At 38.3% G+C, this 19,164-nt stretch overlaps 1 protein-coding gene across 2 annotated transcripts in view; it reads right to left on the minus strand.

Annotated features, from left to right (window-relative positions):
* The window catches only part of PTK2B (protein tyrosine kinase 2 beta), a 145,082-nt gene extending 141,518 nt beyond the window's left edge, over nucleotides 1-3,564 (minus strand). For both annotated transcript variants that reach the window (XM_066594737.1, XM_066594733.1), the window contains exon 1: nucleotides 3,484-3,564. The gene's annotated coding sequence lies outside the window, so the exon portion shown is untranslated. The remainder of the gene's footprint in view (nucleotides 1-3,483) is intronic.
* Between the last annotated feature and the right edge of the window lie 15,600 nt (nucleotides 3,565-19,164).

The following is a 19,164-nucleotide window of genomic DNA, read 5'->3' on the forward strand; positions in this document are numbered from 1 at the left end:
TATATGATACTGTTTATTGATCGCCGTACTCACAGGTGACTCTGGGTATTATGGGGGGCACAGAGGTCTTAGTACATCTGCCACACAGGCAGTCTCTATAGAAACTCCTCATCCCGCTGCCTATAGGGACATGCACCCTTTCATCTCCAGAGTAATGGGCCTAATTCTCTAAACTGCACACATATGATATACAAGACCTCAACTGGAAAGTAAGACCCCACAACACACCTATGCAGACCCCATACAACGCAATGAAATCTGCCTGACGATCCCCGAGCAATCTCAACATTGCTTTACCTCTACAGACCATGGTGGAGAGGAATAGGGAAATGAGGGGGTCCTATATTGGACATCTCCTAGAAGGTGACAAATGATATAGGTATGTGATGTAGGTACATAATCAACCTTGTATCACTTTGTATGCAATGTATACAAGTATAGAGTATCAACTGCCCAATACAATACATGCTCAACAACCGGCCAGTGCATCTCATGTCACCTATATACACTCATGGCCAGAGGGTGAGAACACATAGCCATCTACTGGCACATTATTCAATGGCAAAAACATAAGACACTCTTGCTATTCTGTATACTGCATGGAAGATACAATGTATCTGTCTGCTTAGATGTTCAACAAGCCACTGTAGTATAAGTCACCTATATACCCTTACAGCTAGAGGGTGAAATAACAACAATACAAGCGCTGGCATATTATACCATAGCATAAAGTACAGGAAGCCCTTGTTATTGTATATTGCATTGCAGATACAAACTGGCAGCTCTTTTAGTTTTTTCATGTTTAAAAGCCAGTGCAGTTAAACCCATCTATGTACCCTTACATGTAGAGGGTGAAGACACAGCAACACAACGTCTGGCATATCAGACTATGAAATCAGGTATAACATATCCCTCTTATTTCCATACTGTATGGTAGATACAAAGTAGCAGCCATGTTACTGGTGGGCTAAACTCACCTATAGACCCTTATACCCAGAGGGTGAAGACACAGTATCATAACTGCTGGCACAAGAGATCATGGCATTACATATGCTGATGGAGCAATTGTTAACATGGCTGGTAGATTGATTTACACCATTGTACTACATTGTAGTTAAATTATTATGATGCGTTACATATCAAGTTAAGACATTCTTGTTTTATTGAACATTGCATGATAGATACAAGGTACTGTATCAGCTTTACTTGGGCCTTCATAATAAACAACCAATGCAGCTGAACTCACCTATATATCCTTACACCAAGAGGGTGAAATCACAACAATAGCACTGTTGATATATTAACCCTTTCCAATCCACTGTCTGACCTCTGAAGACATTATGATTTAAGGCTGTACAGCTCCGATGTTGGAAGACGTCCGTCGGGGTTCTCTTACTGTATATTGCCAGCCTCTCTGCTATCGGAGCCTATCCAACGTGTCACCTCATGCAGTACTAGCTTTAGCCAGCATATAGCGCTGTTGTATAATGGCAGAAAAAGAGTAAGCCCCCTAGGAAAACCAGGATACAAATTGGATTGGAAAGGGTTAATCCAATGCTTAAAGTATAACACACTCCTTTTAATTATATAATGCATGATAGATACAAAATAGCAGCTCCGTTAGTGATTTCTTGTTTCAACAACCAGTGCAGCTCTACTTACCTGTATACCCTTATAACTAGAGGGTGAAGGCACACTAACATAACTGCTGGCACAGTTGATCAGGGCATTACACATACAATGCTCTGGTTGTTTTGAACATTGCATGATAGATACAAAGTCCTGTATCAGCTTTTGCCTGAGTCTTCATATGTTCTTCAAGCCAAAGCAACTCAAGTCATCTATATACCTTTACAGCTAGAGGGTGAAATGACAACAATACTACTGCTGGCACATTAAACCATGCATAAGAGCAAACACTGCCTTGTTATTTGTATACTGCAAGATAGATACAAAGTAGCAGCCATATCAGTGGTTTCTTGTTCAAAACCATCACCGCTAAACGCACCAACATATCCTAACTAGAGGGTGAAGATACAATAACACGACTACTGGCACAATAGATCAGGGCATTACACATGCAATGCACTTGTTTTGAACATTGCATGATGGATACAAAGTAATGTATCAGCTTTACTTGAGCTTCCATGTTCAGCACTGATACATTCTTCTTTCCACAACCGGTGCAGCTGAGTTCACCTATATACCCTTATATCTAATGGGTGAAGGGAGATACAATAACATAACTACCTACTGGCACAATAGACCAGGGCATTACACATGCAACGCTCTTGCTGTTTTGAACATTACATGCTAGATATCAGGATACTGTATCCGTTTTGCTAGAGGGTATAATCTCAACAATACAACTTCTGGCATCAAGTAGAAGACGCCCCTGTTTGTATATTGCATCATAGATATAAAGTATTGGAGCAGCTCTCTTGTTCAACTGTTAGTACAGCTAAAAACTCACCTGTATACCCTTTGACCTAGAGGGTGAAACCACTACAACACAACCCCTGGCACATTAACCCAGGGCATAAAGTTGGTATTTGTGCTTTGTATATTAGATACAAAGTTTCCGTTTTGCTTGTGCCTACATGTTCAACAAGCCCGTGCAGCTGCATATGCAACAGTATCAGGAGACTAATGCGGAAGACACCCTTGTTACACTGTTTAGTATGGTAGATACAAAGTATCAGCTCTGCATGGTGTAGCACATGTCCAATAAGCCACCATGGCTCATGTCACCTATATAGACTAACATGAGAGAGTACAGAATGACTGCAGTATTGGGCAACATAAAGCAGCCCCCTATAAATGATCCCTTCTGCCTATGACAAACTGCTCTATGAACATAGGGAAGGAATGAGTTAATACCTGCGACTAATCACAGAACAAACAAACAGCTGCAAATTACAATGTAATCAAAAGCACCAACCACCTGTTACAGGGTAATGTGTGCAATAAACTATATATACACCTATATCCCAAAAGTAAGAACCGATACATACTGTCCAGTGCGCTATATGGCGACATAAGATATCACATTATATATAATCATGATTTCCAACCGGTCGCTCTCCAGCTGTTGCAAAACTACAACTCCCAACATACCCCGACAGCAAGTCAGTGCGACTCAAGAAACTAATCCCCCAAGGCGAAGTAAACCAGCAGGAGGGTAAATAAGAAACCATGACACTACACGTCCGCCGCCCTTCTGCACTGTCTTCTTTTCTTCAGCCTACAGCTATGCAAGATTAGCAAACCACAGCAACTTGCGGAAGCTGTAGACAATTTGTGGCCACCATCGACATGTCACAATGTAAAGCTTCAAAAGTCAATATTGACTCTAAAGTATCAAGTCTTCCATGTTCAGCGCAGCCATGCCAACTGCGGTTTACATCGAGGCAGCTCAAAACTTGGATCCAAAGGGAGAATGAATGTTGCTGGCACAGTATACAGTGACATAAGGAGCCTTACCTGTAATCTCCTTCGCTGGTGCTGTCTGTTGGAGTGTGGCGATGGAATGTGGCAGTGGGCAGGTGTGCCGGCGCTCCTCCTCCTCTCTGCTACCGAAGAGCTAGGAGGTCCCCACAGAGCAAGCACACACCCCGGATTACTCAACACACTTCCTTATCTCATGCCTGTAAGAGAAGAATGTAAGGGCAGCTCTGCCATCTCTAGCAAGGAAGTGGCAGCAGCAGCTTCAAATACACTGTGATACATAATAACATAGTATGTTAGGCTGAAGGGAGACAATGTCCATCTAGTTCAGACTGTTTCCACCCCCCATCCCCTTCTTCTTGATCCAGAGGAAGGCAAAAAACCAATGAGGCAGAAGACAGAAGTATTGGGACATGGAAGAGGATGAAATTAAATTTTATTAGTATTTTTGAGTCCGGTGTTGGCCACTTTTGGCCTCAATGACTGCAGTAACCCTCATAGGCTACTTTCCACCAAATTCCCATAGTTGTGTGGAGGGATTTGCCTTCATTCCTCGAGGAGAGCTTCAAACAGTGATGCAAGGGATGATGGGCATGTTGAACAGGCACGGATACGGCGTTCTAGTTGGTCTCAAAAATGCTTAGTGGGAATGAGATCCAAACTTTGGGCTGGCTAATGAAGTTTGCAGACATTCTGCTCCTCCACACTGCATGCCATATGACATGGTGCTTGGCCACGTTGGTAGAGACCACAGTACTGCCACAGGGTAGGTGATGCCACATTGTCCAGAATGTCTCTCAGCCCATTGGTGTTGAGGGTGGACTTCACTATAACCAATGGCCCTAGTCCCTCCCAGCAGAAGCACCCCCACACCATAACAGAACTTCCTCCAAACGTCACTGTTTGTAGCATGTAGAAACCGCTCTCCAGGCAACCGCCACACTCAACTGCAGCCATCCGATCTGAAGATGCTATACTTTGATTCATCTGTCCACAACACTTGCTTCCACCCATTTACAGTCCATCACTCCAAGGCGCCGCTGTGCATTCACTGCTGTGATATTGTGTGCAGCCACTCATCCATGGTAACCCTTCACATGCCGTTACCTAAGGAGGATTCTGATACTAACGGATGTCCCAATGGCCTGCGAGACCTCCTGAGCGAGGGCAGAAGATGAGTGTGATGCCTTCACAACTCATACAAGGCTTCGTAGCCCATGTTCTGTCAGTCTACAAGGTATCCTGAAAGCACACACCGGATGGTCTCCATCTCCCAATAACATGGACAGGTATTATTGTATCTTGACGCCACCAGAAGTGTGGGTGGTGTCAAGATACTAGGTGTTTGACAGGGGGTTGACACCCCGTTCCTGAAAGGCTCTTATTTGTCCCCCTCACAGCAGGTCCTGGAACTCAGCAATGCACAGCGGTCTCCTCAAGTGAGTATATCGTGTCTGCTGCTGGACCCGCTGTGACTGTAGGCGACCGTGGCCTCCCCCCAGCAGTGATGCACTGGCGGAAGTGTCGCCACCCTTGGCGGCGGCTTCTCCCTGTCACTCTTCCCGGTGGCACTGTAGCCGCCAGCGTCTGCGGCCTCCCGGCAGCAGCGCTTCGCTGACTGAGGCCAACACTGCACTGCCGCCTGTGTCCCCGGCAGCGGTGGGTTCCCCTTGGCGGTGGCTTCTCCCTGTCACTCTTCCCGCTATCACTGTCCCCCGCGGAGGCAGCGCCCCCCCGGCAGCAGCGATGCAGTGACTGTGCCTTCCCCTTACCGGGGCCCTTGTCACTGTCCCCACCGGCCGCAGTGTCATGATGATTGGCTCTGCTCCCTTGTAGCGGACGCCAAGGAGGAAGCGCAGAGCCGTTGCTCCGCTCATGTAACCGGTGAAGAGCCCCAGTGGGACCGACTCAGATCTGCTTGCGGGCTGCACAGTAACTCCCCCTCACATCAATAAGCAGCCTGTTGTCCGGTATAACAGTGGCATGACTTTTGCTTTGCCAGGAGGGTTAGGGTTACGGATGTTTTGCGGTTAGGCTGACATTTTTTCTGTTACATGCAACCCTTTTCAGCGAATACCGTAAATCTAACAGGTGCACAAATACCTAGCCATCAAGGCAAAAATCACTACACACTGTTCTGCTAGGACCTTTGAGAAGTCAACAATCAGGAGCTAGGGGTGTGACAAGGGCGTTCCTGCATCCAAACCCTGTCAAACACCGAGCATCTGGTGGCGTCAAGATACAATAATATCACATAGCCCACAGGGGAATCTGGGAGGTCCCAAACTGCTGTGATGTCCCTTACTGATTGGTTGCTGAAATCCCACCACTGGACCCCGTTGTCAGTTCTATGCCTGGGGGCATCCCCCAGCCAGCCCCCGTTGTCAGCTCTACACCTAGTGACATCCCACCACCAGACCCCGTTGTCAGCTCTACACCTGGTGACATCCCACCACCAGACCCAGTTGTCAGCTCTACACCTGGTAACATCCCCCCACCAGACCCATTGTCAGCTCGACACCTGGTGACATCTCCCCACCAGACCCCGTTGTCAGCTCTACACCTGGTGACATCCTCCTGCCACACCCCATTGTCAGCTCTACACCTGGTGACATCCCACCACCAGACCCCGTTGTCAGTTCTACACCTGGGGGCATCCCCCCACCAGACCCCGTTGTCAGCTCTATACCTGGTGACATCTCCCCACCAGACCCTGCTGTCAGCTCTACACCTGGTGACAGCCTCCTGCCAGACCTCATTGTCAGCTCTACACCTGGTGACATCCCACCACCAGACCTTGTTGTCAGCTGTACACCTGGTGACATCCCCTCGCCAGACCCCGTTGTCAGCTGTACACCTGGTGACACCCCACCACCAGACCCCGTTGTCAGCTCTACACCTGGTGACAGCCCACCACCAGACCCCGTTGTCAGCTCTACACCTGGTACCATCCTCCCACCAGACCCGTTATCAGCTCTACATCTGGTGACATCTCCCCACCAGACGTTGCTCTCAGCTGTACACCTGGTGACATCCCTCCACCAGACCCCGTTGTCAGCTCTACACCTGGTGACATTCCACCACCAGATCCCGTTGTCAGCTCTACACCTGGTGACATCCCACCACCAGACCTCGTTGTCAGCTCTACACCTGGTGACATCCCACCACCAGACCTTGTTGTCAGCTCTACACCTGGTGACATCCCACCATCAGATCCTTTTGTCAGCTCTACACCTGGTGACATCTCCCCACCAGAGCCTGTTGTCAGCTCTACACCTGGTGACATCCCTCCACCAGACCCCGTTGTCAGCTCTACACCTGGTGACATTCCACCACCAGATCCCGTTGTCAGCTCTACACCTGGTGACATCCCACCATCAGATCCTTTTGTCAGCTCTACACCTGGTGACATCCCTCCACCAGACCCCGTTGTCAGCTCTACACCTGGTGACATTCCACCACCAGATCCCGTTGTCAGCTCTACACCTGGTGACATCCCACCATCAGACCCCGTTGTCAGCTCTACACCTGGTGATATCCCCTCGCCAGACCTCATTCTTGATCATTGCTATGTAATTTTCATTCATCTGTTGAATTACAAAGCTTTACGGACTGCAGACTGGCATCGCTTGGGGTCTAGCTAGGGATGTAGCTATAAGAATGCAGTGGTGCCAACCCAGACCTGGTTACTGAGAGTGGTCCAGAAGCCTGTATGATGTAGCGCCGCACACTTGCACAAAACCTATCGAGGTTGGATTTTTTGACTTGCAAGTTACATTTGGGGCAAACTGTGACTTTTGATAAAGCTATAATTGCTAACAGTTACCAGGTAGCCCAACAGCACATGATAAATGGTAGCGAACACAAATTTTGCATTGCGGCTCTGGAGCCCCAAGTTACATGTTCAGAGATGCGATTTTCTCCCAGGAAGTCTGCATGGCACCCAACTCGAAGGAGAGATGTAAAAGTTTTTATTGTAATCTTCACTGGTTCATGAATAGAATACCGGAGCTACAGTGCAGACTGACACAAAATGCGTAGAGAAGAAGATGAGCATTTCTATTGGACTGCAGTAAAGATTTTTGCCATCTGACTGCTACAATTGTGCAAGAAAATTGATAAAACGGATGTATTGATAACACGGATGTATTTCCACAGCTCTATGGATTTGCATTGGCGTACCCACTCATGCATTTTTCACGCATGTACATAAGTCAATTGTCCCACATAAATATACAGAAAATACAAGATACATGGGTATTCGCTGCATATTCATGTATAACATGAATATGCCGGCTGCAGGATATTTTTGCACATGTGAAAAACACAAAGCATGCGCAACAGTTTCGGTCCATCAAAAAGGTTGTGTATGCGCGGACTGCAGCTACATACAGCTGTGAGAATAAGCCCTCAGTTTCTAACTTGTCACGGGCAATCAAGACGACCTGCAGCGGCGAGATCACACAAGACAGGCCGTGCAGGAAGAAGAAGAACCCCTAGTGGCGGAGGTGACAGCTGCACTCAAACCGGGCGCCCGCTTATAGAAATGGTAAAATGCAACAGTAACTGGCAGCACAGAATAAGGGAGAAAACATATACTTCATGACATGTTACATTCTTCACCTCAAGCCAAGTGCGAAACGGTGGTGAAATAGTCACACATTTAAGCTAACACATGAGAAAATCTGATGCATCAGAATACAGAACACTATAAAGGATGATGTGATTGTCATACAGTGAGAAGAAGAAGACGACAACGGGAAGTGATAACTAACAAAGCAGATGACCACTTAACAACAGAATAACCAACCAATTATATCTACCATTTCCCCATTAACAAATGGCCTGGGAAACTAGAGAGTAAAAATGTACTACAGCACAACTCTCTAATACTATGTGTATAGCTGCCATAATACTGACCCTTATATCCAAGTATAAAGCTACTTTAATACTGCCCACCATGTTTAACTGTATAGTGGCTATGTCACTGCCGCCCATGTCAAAGAATATAACTGCTATAATACTGCACCTATGTGCAAGAATATAACTACTATAATACTGCCTCCTATGTACAAGAATATAACTACTATAATACTGCCTCCTATGTACAAGAATATAACTATTATAATACTGCTCCTATGTGCAAGAATATAACTACTATAATACTGTCCCCTATGTGCAAGAATATAACTACTATAATACTGTCCCCTATGTACAAGAATATAACTACTATAATACTGCTTCCTATGTACAAGAATATAACTACTATAATACTGCCCCCTATGTGCAAGAATATAACTACTAGAATACTGTCCCCTATGTACAAGAATATAACTACTATAATACTGCTTCCTATGTACAAGAATATAACTACTATAATACTGCCCCCTATGTACAAGAATATAACTACTATAATACTGCCTCCTATGTACAAGAATATAACTACTATAATACTGCCCGCTATGTACAAGAATATAACTACTATAATACTGCCCGCTATGTACAAGAATATAACTACTATAATACTGCCTCCTATGTACAAGAATATAACTATTATAATACTGCTCCTATGTGCAAGAATATAACTACTATAATACTGTCCCCTATGTACAAGAATATAACTACTATAATACTGCCTCCTATGTACAAGAATATAACTACTATAATACTGCCTCCTATGTACAAGAATATAACTACTATAATACTGCCTCCTATGTACAAGAACATAACTACTATAATACTGCTCCTATGTACAAGAATATAACTACTATAATACTGCTCCTATGTACAAGAATATAACTACTATAATACTGCTCCCCTATGTACAAGAATATAACTACTATAATACTGCCCCCTATGTACAAGAATATAACTACTATAATACTGTTCCTATGTACAAGAATATAACTACTATAATACTGCCTCCTATGTAAAAGAATATAACAACTATAATACTGCTCCCTATGTACAAGAATATAACTACTATAATACTGCCACCTATGTACAAGAATATAACTACCATAATACTGCCCCTATGTACAAGAATATAACTACTATAATACTGCTCCCATGTACAAGAATATAACTACTATAATACTGCCTCCTATGTACAAGAATATAACTATTATAATACTGCCCCCTATGTACAGGAATATAAGTACTATAATACTGCTCCCTATGTACAAGAATATAACTACTATAATACTGCCTCCTATGTACAAAAATATAACTACTAAAATACTGCTCCCTATGTTAAAGAATATAACTACTATAATACTGCCTCCTATGTACAAGAATATAACTACTAAAATACTGCTCCCTATGTTCAAGAATATAACTAATATAATACTGCTCCTATGTACAAGAATATAACTACTATAATACTGCCCCCCTATGTACAGGAATATAACTACTATAATACTGCCTCCTATGTACAAGAATATAACTACTATAATACTGCTGCTATGTACAAGAATATAACTACTATAATACTGCCTACTATTTACAAGAATATAACTACTATAATATTGCCGCCTATGTACAAGAATATAACTACTATAATACTGCACCTATGTACAAGAATATAACTACTATAATATTGCCGCCTATGTACAAGAATATAACTACTATAATACTGCACCTATGTACAAGAATATAACTACTATAATACTGCCTCCTATGTACAAGAATATAACTACTATAACACTGCCCCCTATGTACAGGAATATAACTACTATAATACTGCCTCCTATGTACAAGAATATAACTACTATAATACTGCCCCCTAAGTAAAGGAATATAACTACTATAATACTGCCTCCTATGTACAAGAATATAACTACTATAATACTGCTCCTATGTGCAAGAATATAACTACTATAATACTGTCCCCTATGTACAAGAATATAACTGCTATAATACTGCCCCTATGTGCAAGAATATAACTACTATAATACTGCCTCCAATGTACAAGAATATAACTACTATAATACTGCTCCTATGTGCAAGAATATAACTACTATAATACTGTCCCCTATGTACAAGAATATAACTACTATAATACTGCCTCCTATGTACAAGAATATAACTACTATAATACTGCTCCTATGTACAAGAATATAACTACTATAATACTGCCCCCTATGTACAAGAAGATAACTACAATAATACTGCCTCCTATGTACAAGAATATAACTACTATAATACTGCTCCTATGTGCAAGGATATAACTACTATAATACTGCTCCTATGTACAAGAATATAACTACTATAATACTGCTCCCCTATGTACAAGAATATAACTACTATAATACTGCCCCCTATGTACAAGAATATAACTACTATAATACTGTTCCTATGTACAAGAATATAACTACTACAATACTGCCTCCTATGTAAAAGAATATAACAACTATATTACTGCTCCCTATGTACAAGAATATAACTACTATAATACTGCCACCTATGTACAAGAATATAACTACCATAATACTGCCCCTATGTACAAGAATATAACTACTATAATGCTGCTCCTATGTACAAGAATATAACTACTATAATACTGCTCCCATGTACAAGAATATAACTACTATAATACTGCCTCCTATGTACAAGAATATAACTATTATAATACTGCCCCCTGTGTACAGGAATATAAGTACTATAATACTGCTCCCTATGTACAAGAATATAACTACTATAATACTGCCTCCTATGTACAAGAATATAACTACTAAAATACTGCTCCCTATGTTAAAGAATATAACTACTATAATACTGCCTCCTATGTACAAGAATATAACTACTAAAATACTGCTCCCTATGTTAAAGAATATAACTACTATAATACTGCCCCCTATGTACAAGAATATAACTACTATAATACTGCCCCTATGTACAAGAATATAACTACTAAAATACTGCTCCCTATGTTCAAGAATATAACTAATATAATACTGCTCCTATGTACAAGAATATAACTACTATAATACTGCCCCCCTATGTACAGGAATATAACTACTATAATACTGCCTCCTATGTACGAGAATATAACTAATATAATACTGCTCCTATGTACAAGAATATAACTACTATAATACTGCCCCCCTATGTACAGGAATATAACTACTATAATACTGCCTCCTATGTAAAAGAAAATAACAACCATAATACTGCTCCCTATGTACAAGAATATAACTACTATAATACTGCTCCTATGTACAAGAATATAACTACTGTAATACTGCCCCCTATGTACAGGAATATAACTACTATAATACTGCCTCCTATGTACAAGAATATAACTACTATAATACTGCCCCCTATGTACAGGAATATAACTACTATAATACTGCCTCCTATGTACAAGAATATAACTACTATAATACTGCCTCCTATATACAAGAATATAACTACTATAATACTGCCCCCTATGTTCAAGAATATAACCATTAGAATACTGGACCCTATGTACAGGAATATAACTACTATAATACTGCCTCCTATGTACAAGAATATAACTACTATAATACTGCCCCCTATGTACAAGAATATAACTACTAGAATACTGGACCCTATGTACAGGAATATAACTACTATAATACTGCCTCCTATGTACAAGAATATAACTACTATAATACTGCCCCCTATGTACAAGAATATGACTATTATAATACTGCCCCTATGTACAAGAATATAACTACTATAATTCTGCCCCCATATGTACAAGAATATAACTACTATAATACTGCCCCCTATTTACAAGAATATAACTACTATAATACTGCTCCTATGTACAAGAATATGACTATTATAATACTGCCCCTATGTACAAAAATATAACTACCATAATACTGCCCCTATGTACAAGAATATAACTACTATAATGCTGCTCCTATGTACAAGAATATAACTACTATAATACTGCTCCCATGTACAAGAATATAACTACTATAATACTGCCTCCTATGTACAAGAATATGACTATTATAATACTGCCCCTATGTACAAGAATAAAACTACTATAATTCTGCCCCCCTATGTACAAGAATATAACTACTATAATACTGCTCCCATGTACAAGAATATAACTACTATAATACTGCTCCTATGTACAAGAATATGACTATTAAAATACTGCCCCTATGTACAAGAATATAACTACTATAATTCTGCCCCCCTATGTTCAAGAATATAACTAATATAATACTGCTCCTATGTACAAGAATATAACTACTATAATACTGCTGCTATGTACAAGAATATAACTACTATAATACTGCCTACTATTTACAAGAATATAACTACTATAATATTGCCGCCTATGTACAAGAATATAACTACTATAATACTGCACCTATGTACAAGAATATAACTACTATAATACTGCACCTATGTACAAGAATATAACTACTATAATACTGCCTCCTATGTACAAGAATATAACTACTATAACACTGCCCCCTATGTACAGGAATATAACTACTATAATACTGCCTCCTATGTACAAGAATATAACTACTATAATACTGCCCCCTATGTACAAGAATATAACTATTAGAATACTGGACCCTATGTACAGGAATATAACTACTATAATACTGCCTCCTATGTACAAGAATATAACTACTATAATACTGCCCCCTATGTCAAAGAATATAACTGCTATAATACTGCCCCTATGTGCAAGAATGTAACTACTATAATACTGCCTCCAATGTACAAGAATATAACTACTATAATACTGCTCCTATGTGCAAGAATATAACTACTATAATACTGTCCCCTATGTACAAGAATATAACTACTATAATACTGCCTCCTATGTACAAGAATATAACAACTATATTACTGCTCCCTATGTACAAGAATATAACTACTATAATACTGCCACCTATGTACAAGAATATAACTACCATAATACTGCCCCTATGTACAAGAATATAACTACTATAATGCTGCTCCTATGTACAAGAATATAACTACTATAATACTGCTCCCATGTACAAGAATATAACTACTATAATACTGCCTCCTATGTACAAGAATATAACTATTATAATACTGCCCCCTATGTACAGGAATATAAGTACTATAATACTGCTCCCTATGTTCAAGAATATAACTACTATACTACTGCCTCCTATGTACAAGAATATAACTACTAAAATACTGCTCCCTATGTTAAAGAATATAACTACTATAATACTGCCTCCTATGTACAAGAATATAACTACTAAAATACTGCTCCCTATGTTAAAGAATATAACTACTATAATACTGCCCCCTATGTACAAGAATATAACTACTATAATACTGCCCCTATGTACAAGAATATAACTACTAAAATACTGCTCCCTATGTTCAAGAATATAACTAATATAATACTGCTCCTATGTACAAGAATATAACTACTATAATACTGCCCCCCTATGTAAAGGAATATAACTACTATAATACTGCCTCCTATGTACGAGAATATAACTAATATAATACTGCTCCTATGTACAAGAATATAACTACTATAATACTGCCCCCCTATGTACAGGAATATAACTACTATAATACTGCCTCCTATGTAAAAGAAAATAACAACTATAATATTGCTCCCTATGTACAAGAATATAACTACTATAATACTGCTCCTATGTACAAGAATATAACTACTGTAATACTGCCCCCTATGTACAGGAATATAACTACTATAATACTGCCTCCTATGTACAAGTATATAACTACTATAATACTGCCCCCTATGTACAGGAATATAACTACTATAATACTGCCTCCTATGTACAAGAATATAACTACTATAATACTGCCCCCTAAGTAAAGGAATATAACTACTATAATACTGCCTCCTATATACAAGAATATAACTACTATAATACTGCCCCCTATGTACAAGAATATAACCATTAGAATACTGGACCCTATGTACAGGAATATAACTACTATAATACTGCCTCCTATGTACAAGAATTTAACTACTATAATACTGCCCCCTATGTACAAGAATATAACTACTAGAATACTGGACCATATGTACAGGAATATAACTACTATAATACTGCCTCTTATGTACAAGAATATAACTACTATAATACTGGACCCTATGTACAGAAATATAACTACTATAATACTGCCCCCTATTTACAAGAATATAACTACTATAATACTGCCCCCTATGTACAAGAATATAACTACTATAATACTGCCCCCTATTTACAAGAATATAACTACTATAATACTGCTCCTATGTACAAGAATATGACTATTATAATACTGCCCCTATGTACAAGAATATAACTACTATAATTCTGCCCCCCTATGTACAAGAATATAACTACTATAATACTGCCCCCTATTTACAAGAATATAACTACTATAATACTGCTCCTATGTACAAGAATATGACTATTATAATACTGCCCCTATGTACAAGAATATAACTACTATAATACTGCCCCCTATGTACAAGAATATAACCACTATAATACTGCTCCTATGTACAAGAATATAACTAATATAATACTGCCCCCATGTACAAGAATATAACTACTATAATACTGCTCCTATGTACAAGAATATAAATACTATAATACTGCCCCCTATGTACAGGTATATAACTACTATAATACTGCCCCCTATGTACAAGAATATAATTATTAGAATACTGGACCCTATGTACAGGAATATAACTACTATAATACTGCCTCCTATGTACAAGAATATAACTACTATAATAGTGCCTCCTATGTACAAGAATATAACTACTATAACACTGCCCCCTATGTACAGGAATATAACTACTATAATACTGCCTCCTATGTACAAGAATATAACTACTATAATACTGCCCCCTATGTACAAGAATATAACTATTAGAATACTGGACCCTATGTACAGGAATATAACTACTATAATACTGCCTCCTATGTACAAGAATATAACTACTATAATACTGCCCCCTATGTACAAGAATATAACTATTAGAATACTGGACCCTATGTACAGGAATATAACTACTATAATACTGCCTCCTATGTACAAGAATATAACTACTATAATACTGCCCCCTATGTCAAAGAATATAACTGCTATAATACTGTCCCTATGTGCAAGAATATAACTACTATAATACTGCCTCCAATGTACAAGAATATAACTACTATAATACTGCTCCTATGTGCAAGAATATAACTACTATAATACTGTCCCCTATGTACAAGAATATAACTACTATAATACTGCCTCCTATGTACAAGTATATAACTACTATAATACTGCCCCCTATGTACAGGAATATAACTACTATAATACTGCCTCCTATGTACAAGAATATAACTACTATAATACTGCCCCCTAAGTAAAGGAATATAACTACTATAATACTGCCTCCTATGTACAAGAATATAACTACTATAATACTGCCCCCTATGTACAGGAATATAACTACTATAATACTGCCTCCTATGTACAAGAATATAACTACTATAATACTGCCCCCTAAGTAAAGGAATATAACTACTATAATACTGCCTCCTATATACAAGAATATAACTACTATAATACTGCCCCCTATGTACAAGAATATAACCATTAGAATACTGGACCCTATGTACAGGAATATAACTACTATAATACTGCCTCCTATGTACAAGAATTTAACTACTATAATACTGCCCCCTATGTACAAGAATATAACTACTAGAATACTGGACCATATGTACAGGAATATAACTACTATAATACTGCCTCCTATGTACAAGAATATAACTACTATAATACTGGACCCTATGTACAGGAATATAACTACTATAATACTGCCCCCTATTTACAAGAATATAACTACTATAATACTGCCCCCTATGTACAAGAATATAACTACTATAATACTGCCCCCTATTTACAAGAATATAACTACTATAATACTGCTCCTATGTACAAGAATATGACTATTATAATACTGCCCCTATGTACAAGAATATAACTACTATAATTCTGCCCCCCTATGTACAAGAATATAACTACTATAATACTGCCCCCTATTTACAAGAATATAACTACTATAATACTGCTCCTATGTACAAGAATATGACTATTATAATACTGCCCTTATGTACAAGAATATAACTACTATAATACTGCCCCCTATGTACAAGAATATAACCACTATAATACTGCTCCTATGTACAAGAATATAACTAATATAATACTGCCCCCATGTACAAGAATATAACTACTATAATACTGCTCCTATGTACAAGAATATAACTACTATAATACTGCCCCCTATGTACAGGTATATAACTACTATAATACTGCCCCCTATGTACAAGAATATAATTATTAGAATACTGGACCCTATGTACAGGAATATAACTACTATAATACTGCCTCCTATGTACAAGAATATAACTACTATAATAGTGCCTCCTATGTACAAGAATATAACTATTATAATACTGCTCCTATGTACAAGAATATAACTACTATAATACTGCTCCTATGTACAAGAATATAACTACTATAATACTGCCCCCTATGTACAAGAAGATAACTACAATAATACTGCCTCCTATGTACAAGAATATAACTACTATAATACTGCTCCTATGTGCAAGGATATAACTACTATAATACTGCTCCTATGTACAAGAATATAACTACTATAATACTGCTCCCCTATGTACAAGAATATAACTACTATAATACTGCCCCCTATGTACAAGAATATAACTACTATAATACTGTTCCTATGTACAAGAATATAACTACTACAATACTACCTCCTATGTAAAAGAATATAACAACTATATTACTGCTCCCTATGTACAAGAATATAACTACTATAATACTGCCACCTATGTACAAGAATATAACTACCATAATGCTGCTCCTATGTACAAGAATATAACTACTATAATACTGCTCCCATGTACAAGAATATAACTACTATAATACTGCCTCCTATGTACAAGAATATAACTATTATAATACTGCCCCCTATGTACAGGAATATAAGTACTATAATACTGCTCCCTATGTACAAGAATATAACTACTATAATACTGCCTCCTATGTACAAGAATATAACTACTAAAATACTGCTCCCTATGTTAAAGAATATAACTACTATAATACTGCCTCCTATGTACAAGAATATAACTACTAAAATAATGCTCCCTATGTTAAAGAATATAACTACTATAATACTGCCCCCTATGTACAAGAATATAACTACTATAATACTGCCCCTATGTACAAAAATATAACTACTAAAATACTGCTCCCTATGTTCAAGAATATAACTAATATAATACTGCTCCTATGTACAAGAATATAACTACTATAATACTGCCCCGCTATGTACAGGAATATAACTACTATAATACTGCCTCCTATGTACGAGAATATAACTAATATAATACTGCTCCCTATGTACAAGAATATAACTACTATAATACTGCTCCTATGTACAAGAATATAACTACTGTAATACTGCCCCCTATGTACAGGAATATAACTACTATAATACTGCCTCCTATGCACAAGAATATAACTACTATAATACTGCCCCCTATGTACAGGTATATAACTACTATAATACTGCCTCCTATGTACAAGAATATAACTACTATAATACTGCCCCCTAAGTAAAGGAATATAACTACTATAATACTGCCTCCTATATACAAGAATATAACTACTATAATACTGCCCCCTATGTACAAGAATATAACCATTAGAATACTGGACCCTATGTACAGGAATATAACTACTATAATACTGCCTCCTATGTACAAGAATATAACTACTATAATACTGCCCCCTATGTACAAGAATATAACTACTAGAATACTGGACCCTATGTACAGGAATATAACTACTATAATACTGCCTCCTATGTACAAGAATATAACTACTATAATACTGCCCCCTATGTACAAGAATATAACTACTATAATACTGCCCCCTATTTACAAGAATATAACTACTATAATACTGCTCCTATGTACAAGAATATGACTATTATAATACTGCCCCTATGTACAAGAATATAACTACTATAATTCTGCCCCCCTATGTACAAGAATATAACTACTATAATACTGCCCCCTGTTTACAAGAATATAACTACTATAATACTGCTGCTATGTACAAGAATATGACTATTATAATACTGCCCCTATGTACAAGAATATAACTACTATAATTCTGCCCCCCTATGTACAAGAATATAACTACTATAATACTGCTTCCTATGTACAAGAATATAACTACTATAATACTGCCCCCTATGTACAAGAATATAACTACTATAATACTGCCCCCTATTTACAAGAATATAACTACTATAATACTGCTCCTATGTACAAGAATATGACTATTATAATACTGCCCCTATGTACAAGAATATGACTATTATAATACTGCCCCTATGTACAAGAATATAACTACTATAATACTGCCCCCTATGTACAAGAATATAACCACTATAATACTGCTCCTATGTACAAGAATATAACTAATATAATACTGCCCCCATGTACAAGAATATAACTACTATAATACAGCTCCTATGTACAAGAATATAACTACTATAATACTGTCCCCTATGTACAGGTATATAACTACTATAATACTGCTCCTATGTACAAGAATATAACTACTATAATACTGCCCCCTATGTACAGGAATATAACTACTATAATA

This window comes from Eleutherodactylus coqui, chromosome 1 (assembly GCF_035609145.1).
Source record: "Eleutherodactylus coqui strain aEleCoq1 chromosome 1, aEleCoq1.hap1, whole genome shotgun sequence".
Taxonomy (NCBI): Eukaryota; Metazoa; Chordata; class Amphibia; order Anura; family Eleutherodactylidae; genus Eleutherodactylus; species Eleutherodactylus coqui.